The sequence below is a fragment of the Sphaerodactylus townsendi genome, linkage group LG04, assembly GCF_021028975.2.
Source record: "Sphaerodactylus townsendi isolate TG3544 linkage group LG04, MPM_Stown_v2.3, whole genome shotgun sequence".
NCBI classification, from domain to species: domain Eukaryota; kingdom Metazoa; phylum Chordata; class Lepidosauria; order Squamata; family Sphaerodactylidae; genus Sphaerodactylus; species Sphaerodactylus townsendi.
The window spans coordinates 85,234,790-85,246,087 of NC_059428.1; positions in this window are offsets into that span (position 1 = coordinate 85,234,790).

Here is an 11,298-nt window from a genome sequence, read left to right on the forward strand (position 1 = left end):
GAGGGAAGCGGCATAGTTTCGAGGCTGCCGCGTTGGCGCTCTGTAGTGGGGAGTATGCTGGACCTCAGCTTATTTGGCAAGAGTAGCTTACTTGCGAAAGCAAACGGTGAGTGGGGAAAGGCCCTTAGTTGCTTTTGACTAATGAAATGCTGGAGGAATCAAACTGCATAAAAAAGATCTCTCCTCCCCTTTCAGTCTGTCATGGAAAAGAGTTTTGATTTATGACCTGAAAAGGACCTGATGCTCTATTAGAATGTCTATAATTTAAGCTTCATGATGAAGGATATTATTTACCACTAGATAAAGTATTATTGAGAGTGGTGTGGAATAGTCTGATCTCATAAGCTCTCAGAAGCTAAGCAAGGTCACTACTTGGAAGGAAGACTTCCAAGGAAGAAAGACTCTGCAGAGGAAGACATTGGCAAGACAAGGACGTAGGTAAGGGGGGGGTGTTTCTCGAGTTCAAACCCACCCCATTCATGTCCGAAGCTCCGCCCCCCCCCCGTTTGTGCATTTTAAAAACATTTTTAGTGTTTTTTTGTTTTTGGCCTGCAGGGGGAGCATTGTTTGGGCTAGCAGCACCAAACTTTCAGGGCTTGTTTGGGGGACTCGCCTGATGATACTACCTAGGTTTGGTGAGGTTTGGTTCAGGGGGTCCAAAGTTAAGGACTCCCAAAAGCGGTGCCCCCATCCTCCACTGTTTCCAATGGGAGCTAATAGGGGATGGGGCCTACACCTTTGAGGGGCCATAACTTTGGACACCCTGAACTGAACTTCACCAAACCTGGGAGGTATCATCAGAAGAGTCTCTTACTGATAATACCCAGGCTTTGTGAAGTTTGGTCCAGGGGGTCCAAAGCTATGGACTCCCAAGGGGGGTGCCCCCATCCCCCATTGTTTCCAATGGGAGCTAATAGGAGATGGGGGCTACACCTTTGAGGGTCCATAACTTTGGACCCCCTGAACCAAACCTCACCAAACCTGGGTGGTATCATTAGGAGAGTCTCCTAAAAGATACCACCTGAGAAGTTTGGTGCTTCACAAGCTTAACAATTAAAACCCCTGACAGCAGGTGGTACCTCCAATCTCATCCCCCCCAGATTCTCCTTTTTAAATCCACCCCCTCTCGGCATTGATTTAAAGGGAGAATCTGAGGTCCCTCAGTTTAGAAGAAGAAGAAGAAGAGTTTAGCAGTTTATATCCCACCTTTCTCTCCCTGTAGGAGACTCAAAGGAGCTTTACAATCTTCCTTGCCCTTCCCCTCCCTCACAGCAAATACCCTGTGAGGGTGGAGTGCGGCTGAGAGGAGCTCTGAAAGAAGCAGTGACTAGCCTAATGGGTCACCCAGCTGGCATGTGTGGGAATGCACAGGTTAATCTAAATTCCCCAAGATAAGCCTCTCTCCACAGCTCAGAGTGGCAGAGCAGGGAATCCAAACCCCGGTTCCTCCAGATTAGAGATGCACCTGCTCTTAACCACTACTGCTACACATTGAAAGTGATGCTACTGTTTCAGGGGTGGGGATGAAATTCACCCCAAAACAGCATCACTTTCCAATGCCTCCTTGCTAACAAGGGGACCCACAGATTCTCCCCTTTAAGGTGGATTTAAAAGGAGAATTTGGGCTCTCTAGTTTAAACACCATTGAAAGTGATGCTGTTTGGGGGTGGATTCCAGCATCACAGCCGCTGCCTGGGGTGGTGGTGGTGCAAAACTCACCAGGCTCCATTTTCCCTCTATGCCTCTGCCCAGAGGGGAGGGCAGAAGGAACTGCTGGCTGCTGGCTGGGAGCCCAGCTGGTGGGGGGCAGGGGAGGGTAAGGCAGGGGGTCTGCTGTCCCTGGCCTCAGAGAGCTGCTTTTATAAGCGCTAGGCCAGGGGCGGGGGTTGGGGAGGCGTGGCCATGCCCTAGGGGTGGGTGGGGGTGTGTCCCCACCCCCGAACCCCTCCCATAAAAAATCTATACCTACGTCCCTGGCAAGCCATCTCTGCTTCTCACTTGCCTTGAAAGCTCCTTGTTGTGGTTGGCATGTCAGCTCTGGCTTGACAGCACTTTACACACATAAAGCCCCATTGCTTTCAACGGAGCTGACATATGATGAATTTTAGATGGATTTGGGCTGCTCTGTTGGGATCAGAATGACAACATACTGAAGATTCAGGCCACACAGTTTGCCATGTAATCTCTCCCAAGATTTCAAGTAAATAATGCCTGTTTGCACCATGTTTTCAAGTTGGTGCATTGAGGTTTTTAGGCAGCATACATACATCATGCTGGCAGGATAGTGAGCTAAATGAGGTGAAAGGATATTGTGACTGATGTTGCCCAGAGTGGTGTCTGTGCATCACTGAACAATCATTCCCTAGGAAACTGATAAAAGGTAGTTAATTCCTTATGGAACGAGATACTAATGCTCTTCCTGTGGCATTACTGCGCTGTCAGGGGAAGTTCCTTCTTTAATGCCATGAGAAGGGCCATGTTATTAGGAACCTGTCATCTGAATGTGAAAATGAATAATTTGTCAGTACATTTCAAGCCTATCTTTATTGACAGATAATAAAGGCTGATTGCACAAACAGCCTTTGGGCTTCTCGGTTGTCAGTAAGAACTATTTTTGTCACCACAGATGGAAAACTGAAGAGGTTGTCTGAGCAGCTCCAGCTCCAAATGTAGGCCCAGCTCCAAATTTAGTCTATCACAACAAATGTGGTAAATGAATAATCTCTGATATTATACTGGGAGTTTGACTCGCACAGAGTACTTAGAAAATTACTGCATCACTTCAGTTGTCTATCTTTGGGGGCCAAAAGGAAATCATTCAGTTTAAAGGAACAATCCACAAAGTATTGTGTGAATGCTGACAGTACTATGCTAATAACTATGTGACTATCCTCAACTGGGGTCAGGGCCTTTTCAGCCTTGGCCCCAGCCTGGTGGAACTCTCTAGTGAGACCTGCAATTTGTGGGACTTAGTCCAGTTCCATAGTATTTTGCAAGACAGAGATGTTATTACAGGCATATGGTCAACGACAGCAGCAGTCATGTATAACAACTGGCCTCATATTCCCCATTTTCCTTTTCCTTCTCTTTCCTTTTTACTTCCTTTCTTTCCCGCTCTCCCTTTGTTTCCTTCTGCCCTTTCCCTTATTCCTTCCTTTCTCTGGTTTCCTTCCTCTTTACCCATGGACCTCAACTGTTCATGTTAATATCAGCTCATTCTCAGCTACTCCTGTTAATATCTCAGACCTATTTTGCACATTAAGATCAGTTCATTGTACAGGAAGAGATATCATAGCTTTGAACACCATCTAGAAATTATCACAAATAAGACTAGGGTTTTAAATTATGTTTTAATATTTTAATGTTAATCATGTTGTATATTTATTATGTTGTGAGCCCAACCCCTTCAGGGGAGGGTGGGGTATAAATCTAATAAACTAAATTAAGGAAAATGGGGGATATGATTATTATTACATGCATGGTCTGCCTAACTTTGTGGAACTCAAATTGCCGAGTGTAGGATTTCTACAAAATTTCACTTTCAGGCACAGATAAGTCATAGTGCCAAGGTCATTGCTAGCCTGCCTCCTGAGGCAGGACTGCAGCATATCTAGGGATGACCAGACACTCTCAGACAGACAGACACAGACAGACAGACAGACCAGTGAGCAAACGAATGGGAAAATCTGGTCCACTTGCTTTAAGCCAGGCAACCTTTCTCTTTTAAAGGCATTTTTGCCATGTTTACACTTGGTAACTGAAGGGAGAATTTTTTTTTTTGGTCACTCAAATTTTTCCTTATTCTGAAAACAGGCTTATTCTGAAAAACAGGTACAATGTCATGTCACACATTCAAAGACAAAATTTTGGGGGAAGTAGTGCTTTATGTTGGGCATGGCACACTCAGGGGCCCCACCTTCCCTACAGCATTTTACATGCCTTTAAACCATACATTGGGATTCATGATTATGTTTAAATATTCTTTTTCAGATGATGAACAGACTGAGGTGTTTCTGAAATTTTTAATACTCTTGTTTTTGTGGGGAAAGTGAATTAGATCTATCCTTAGGCTTTGCGTGGCAGCAGCCAGCTGTATCAAGGGAATGCAGGCTATTCAAGCAACAGGAGCCCATAGCCTGCTTGGTCAGGACCTTTAAACAGCCTGAAGGGCTTGATTGTAGCACAGAGGCAAGCCATAATTCCAACTATGTCAATCAGCTTATTAGTTTAATAGTACACCTCAATACACAGTGAGCAGAAGCTAATGTACTCTGGTATACCACACATCACACTAGATCATCTTAGGACTTGATTTGTGATTGGTGTTTTAAATTGGATAATCATTGGCATCATGGCTCAACCAATTACAGAAGGAATTAATGGCTTTAAAATAATAACTTGTCTACAACTTTAGAGTGAGTTACTCTGACTGATTAGCAAGTTACGTCTTTTCTCAAGAGGGACTCAGAAGACTGTTGTGTATTGATTTCAACTATGCTTGAATTGAGTAGTTAACCCCCTTCTGGCCACAGGTAGTCTGTTTCCTGGAATTGCACTATTTTTTCCTTCATGTTTTTCCTTCATTCATTATATTGCACTCATCCATCTTCACTTCCTTATTGCTCTTTAGTGGGAAACATACTTCTGTTTGTAACTTTTGTTTTCCATCAGTTTTAGATGAAATTTTCAGGGATTTGATTCCTCTCCAAAGCATCATATCTTTTCAGAAAGAAGAGACATAAGATCCCAGTTTTAAAAATTAAAATTCTGGCAGGGGGAAGAATTTGGAATCCCAAGAAAGGTGCTGATGAGATCCCAGTGAACAGAATGTCCTGTTGACAGGGGTGGTTTTGCCATACATGCAAATTTTCAAATGGACATAGGGCAATCATGGTTCTTGTCAGTTTGAGTTAGGAGCAGAACAAGGAAACAGTGACTATCTTTCATGTCTTCTCAGTCTCCCCCCCCCTCCCCGAAATTGGCTTTAATGTACATGTTCAGCTAATGTATTTGCTAAATAACTGTATTAGGGTGGAAAAGCCTATCTTCTAATTGAAAAAAAAACTCAAGGAAGGATTTGTCTATGGGGCAATCCCAGTGGGAAGAGTACTGTGTAAAACACACACACGCTCCCCATATACTTACACAAAGAGCAAGTTATTTACAGGCAAAGTTCTCATTTTAAATGTTTGTCATTTTAAATGTTTGTTTTTAAATGTTTATAGCTTTAAAAGGGGCTTGGACAGATTTATGGAGGAGAAGTCCATTTATGGCTACCAATCTTGATCCTCTTTGATCTGAGATTGCAAATGCCTTAACAGACCAGGTGATCGGGAGCAACAGCCGCAGAAGGCCATTGCGTTCACATCCTACATGTGAGCTCCCAAAGGCACCTGGTGGGCCACTGCGAGTAGCAGAGAGCTGGACTAGATGGACTTTGGTCTGATCCAGCTGGCTTGTTCTTATGTTCTTATGTTCCCCCAGAGTATACTCCACTTGACTTTATACCCTTTTAAATAGAAGTCAATTGATATTTGACTATTGATTTTGACAGAAGCAGGTTTGGCTTCTTACTGGTGAATGTTCTAGAATGGTACTCAGAGAAGCCAGGAATGAGACAATATGATAAATTTGATCTGACACATAGATGAAGAATTCAGTGAACATTAAAGAAAACGGCACATGGATTATTTACAGTCACATATCATGAAAAGAAAAGGGTAATAGATAACCAAATGCTATCTCTCAATTCTGAGAATTAGTTCCTAGAAAAATAAAATGAATGTCCCAAACAAAATTATCATTGGAAATTAAATTGTTCCAACTCTAACAAAGTAAGCACTACAAATGAAAGCTTTCTATATATTATCTTTCTGACTGATATACTTTCCGACTGGAATCCTGTGTCCAGTTCTGGGCACCATAATTCAAGAAGGATATTGACAAGCTGGAATGAATCCAGAGGAGGGCGAACAAGTGGTAAAAGGTCTGGATTCCATGCCCTATGAGGAGAGCCTTAAGGAGCTAGGTATATTTAATTTTCAAGGCAATGCACATTCAGAGATAATTTTATTTATTTATTTATTTATTATTAGAATGTATTTTATATGCTATGTATTGACATATGTATTTAGCATATTACAAGCATATTATGAGATATGTTAAATAATCAATGAATGATGAATAATTATATAAAGCCATACAGTGGCTTGGACCCTACCAAAATTTACTGCTAATGGAAGGAGTTCTATCAGTGGGACACAACTTGCTTACCTCTGCAAGAAAGAGGGATCCACTCTGCAGTGGGAGGGGGAATCTGAAAATTTCCCCATTTTTTGTCAGTAGAAATAATAGGTAGGATCATCCAACTCACCGGATGAAGATGTGTGGTTTATTAAATAATGATGACTACATGAATAATACATAATCAAGTAATGAATAATAATAATTGCATAAAATGGGTAAAATATGTGACAATCTGTTAAACAATGAATATATGAATAAATGATCGGTGGGAAATGATGAATAATAATTTCTAAGTGAATGTAACTTAAATGCAAAGTCTCAGTGAGGGTGATGTTAACAATCCTCTTGCTCTTTCCCACGCTGATGCCAGGGGATTCAGCTGTTTATATCCAGAGTAGTTACCTTTCCTCCATCATCTGCCTTCCTCAAACACCAGTCACAGTTCACTGTTGACACTACATCCTGGGGCACTGAATCTCACAAATCAATATTATTTTCTGAGTGAAGAAGTGCTTTCTTTTGTCAATCTTGAATCTGATTTTGAAATCCTCCTATCTTGAGCTGAGGTGACAGCAGCCACATGTGCTATGAGTGGCAAAAGCTGTGTGGGAGTGGGTGGTGGGAAAGTGTGGCATGTTAGGAGGCTCCATGCCAGTGATGTGCAGCAAGTCATCAGTACAGAAGACAGTGCAAGGAGTGGATAATGAAGCAAACAAGGTGAAAGGTTAGAATGGAGGAATTGATATGAACAGTAGATAATTCATTGCATAGTGTTTAGTCCCCAACTTCTACATGCCTGTGGCTGGTGTTTATTTTTTGTGTTAAAGAATTAAGTAAAAATGATTTAAAGATAAGCCCTGCCTCTCATACATGCATTTCCTTCATATAACCATAAGATGGCAGTATTCTACTGAATTTGTTCCAGTCACCATTTTCATCTATCAAAGTGGACTCACATAAAACCATTTCCAAGTGATGTTAGATTTTCTGCTAAAATGATCAGAGTTCAGAAATCTTAGTGGGGAAAAAATTAGAAAAAGTGTGTCCTGGCCCCGATTTCAGGCACATTCAAGAGCAAGTGAATTGATTTCTTTTTTCTTCGTTTTTAAATTGACAAGTACTGAAAAATTGTAGTGTTCTTTATTAGCCAACTGTATCTCATTTATACACTCAGAGCTACATTTCTATAATGCAAACCATATAGGTTAGCCATAGTACAGACATGTCCAGTGACAATTCATTAGTTAGTGAATGATAGTAACAAATAAGAGTGAAACAACAGGGAATTATTTGCTTTGGAAAACCTAGCCAAAATTTTGGGACATTTTGGGACATTTTGGTAACAGTTTTGGGACATTTTGGTAACAGTTTTCTTACTGTCTGACAACTACTTCCTGCAGCTTCTCTGGTTGTTTTGCCCTGCCTCATAAGCTGTATCTGGTATGGGAATTAACTTGAACACTTGTGTGTTATGTAAAAATAGAAAGAAAAATGCTGCTTGACACGTTCAGTAGGGCCTGTTTTAGACATTGCTTTATGAGTGGCATCCAACACTGTTATGATACTTGGCTACACTGTTGAAGCAGAGAGAGGAAGAAGGGGGGGGGGCAGGTCTAAGGTTCCCATGGAAATATTTCTCCTGAGAGCAAATCTACAAAAACTTATTTTGGGTTACACCTGTAGTGGATCCCTCCAGAGAATCCTTGGAGATTTGATAAGAATGCTGGAAACATGTATGCAGAAAAGAGAATACACAAAGAACAATTGATTATGTTGATTTATTTTTTATATATTTTGCACTTTCCAATTATCATTAAGAATGGGTTGGAACTGGATGCTAGTACAAAATGGGGGTGACAGGGCTTACCCATACACTAGAGACTGATTCTTCCAGACTGTTATTAGCCCTGGAAAGTGAGTGTCTGTCTTTTCCTCTTGTGTGTGTGTGGTGAGTGTCTGTGTCAGCTTTGATTAACAAAACCACATGGTTTTATTTCCCTGCACAATGTTTCCAATCCAAATCAGGAATCTACAATGATCTACATGTCAGTTATTTTTTTAAAAACTCTGGGAAGAGCTGAAGTTTTTAAAAGGCCTGAGTAGGGCAGGGATCTCAGTGGGGCACAATGCCAGAAACTCCACCCTCAAAAGCAGCCATTTTATCTAGGGCAGGGGTAGAGAACCTGCGGCTCTCCAGATGTTCAGGAACTACAATTCCCATCAGCCTCTGTCAGCATGGCCAATTGGCCATGTCAGCATGGCCAATTGGCCATGCTGGTAGGGGCTGATGGGAATTGTAGTTCCTGAACATCTGGAGGGCCGCAGGTTCCCTACCCCTGATCTAGGGAAACCGATCTCTGTAGTCCGGAGATGAGCTGTAATTCTGGGGGATCTCCAGGTCCCAGCTGGTGGATGGCATCCCTACCTTACCTGAATTCATCTAATCCCTTTTTAAAGTGAACTAGTGTTCATCACTATATCCTGGGGCAATGAATTCCATTGTAAAATGCAAAAGGTGCACAGAGGGCCTTGAATGCAATTTAATAAGATGACCCTGACACATTAATGTCAAAGTACTTCCCCATGGAATCATACTTTACATCAATGTCTCTTTAGAACTAGTACTTCCTTTTGTCAGTCCTAAATCTGCTGCCCATCACGTTCACTGTGTGTCTATGAGTTTTGGTACTAATGGAGAAGAAAGAAAAAGTTATCTCCCCACTTCTTATACCCCTTGCATAATTTTATAAAGATCTATTCTGTTCTTAAGAACAGCTGATAATCACTTTGAAAGGAGGGAATATCATGTCTTCTTTTACGCCATAGTTGCCTTTATGAACACTGCCAATCATTGTTTGACTTGGATTATAGCAAGTCCTGGACTGATACATTATCTGCACATATTTTCATTCAGAAACTGTGCATCACCGTTTAGAAATCTAAATTACACCAAGCCTAAGGAATGCCAACACAGCCTAATCAAAATTCGTATGGGCATCTCTTGAATATTATATGCATCTGAGCACAAGAAACTGCGTTTCCATTCCATCACCCAGTCTTTTTCAGGTTCTTTTAATCATCATTATAGCACACTCTTTTGTCATTCAAGATATGCCCAGCAAAAGAGCTAGCAAAACTGCTCTGTCCCATACAAATGCCTTTGCAAGCTTACACTTGAAAAGCACCCTTATTGCTTAAGTGATTCCTGCTGTTCTGATGCAATTGGACATTTTGCCAGACAGTGCTAGGAAGGGTGGACTGTTACCATCAAAGCCAGCTTTAATAGATACCTTAGGTTCAACAGAAAGATGTAATGGGCATTGGTGGTCCTTATTACAGATAATTGTGAAATTGTTTATCCCAGACATAATGACTGCTGAGCAGCTTCATGGCATGCATGGAGATCACCCAGGAGGAGGGATGGGGTTTTCTGTGACAGGAAAAATAAGAAGAGTTGATTTTTATACCCACTTTTCTCTACCTTTAAGGAGTCTCAAAGCAGCTTTCAATCCCCTTTCCTTCCCCTTTCCACAACAGACACCTTGTGAGGTAGGTGGGGCTGAGAGAGTTCTGAGAGAACTGTGACTGGCCCAAAGTTACCCAGGAGGCTGTATGTGGAGGAGTGAGGAAACAAACCTGGTTCACCAGATTAGAGTCTATCACTCTTGTGGAAGAGTAGGACTCAAACTCAGTTCTCCAGGTTAGAGTCTGCCACTCTTAACCACTACACCTGTAGGGAAAAACAGTCACTCAAGCTCATACAAGGGCTTTTCCAGCATCCAATAACATTTAAGAAGTTTGGTCTGGGTGGAATACTGACTGTGTGAGAAGATCAATGCTAGTGGCTGATCAGTAAAAACCTGTTTGTGTCTACAAACATTAAAGAAAATTATCTCTAAAGCCACAGCTAATTTATATGCATGTGTCTTGGTCAGGTTTCTCGTTTTTCTGTCTGGAGACCTGTGCTTCTGGTCTATTACTTGAGACTAACCTCCAGATTAGAGTGCATCTGCTCTTAAAAACTACACCACACTGGCTCTCTACCACACTACACCACTTGCTATAATCTTTGAGAACTCCTGGAGAACAGGAGAAGCCCCAGTGGACTAGAGGAGGGCTAATGTTATCCCCAACTTCAAAAAAGGGGAAAAGGATGACCTTAATAATTACTGTCCAGTCAGCCTGACATCAATACCAGGGAAGATTCTGGAGCAGATCATTAAACAGACGGTCTGCCAGCACTTACAAGGGAATACTGTGATCACAAAAGTCAACATGGGTTTCTCAAAAACAAACCATGCCAGACTAATCTTATTTCTTTTTTGATAAAGTGACGAGCTTGGTAAATGAAGAGAATGCTGTGTACATAGCATACCTTGATTTTAGTAAAGCTTTTGAAAAGGTGCCCCATAATATTCTTTCAAGAAAGCTAGTGAAATGTGGATGTGACAATGCTACTATTAGATGGATTTCTAATTGATTGACTGACTGAACTCAAAGCTCATCAATGGCTCATCATCCTGGAGAGAAATGACTAGTGGGGTGCCATAGAGTTCTGTCCTGGGCCCAGTGCTGTTCAATATTTTTATAAACAACTTGGATGATGGAATAGAGAGCATGCTAATCAAATTTGCAGATGACACCAAAATAGGAGGGATAGCTAATGCCCCAAAGGACATAATTCAAAAATAACCTGGACAAATTAGAGAGCTGGGCCAAAACAAACAAAATGAATTTCAGCAGAGATAAATGTAAGATACTACACTTAGGCAGAAAAAAATGAAATGTACAGATATAGGATGGGTGCCATCTGGCTTGACAACGGTACATGCGAAAAGGATCTGGGGGTCTTAGTAGACCACAAACTGAACATGAGTCAGTAGTGTGATGCAGCGGCCAAGAAAGCCAATGCGATTCTGGATTGTATCAATAGGAGTATATTGTCAAGATCGAGGGATGTAATTGTACATCTCTATTCTGCATTTGTTAGACCCCACCTGGAATATTGTGTACAGTTCTGGGCACCACAATTCAAGAAGGATATTGATAAGC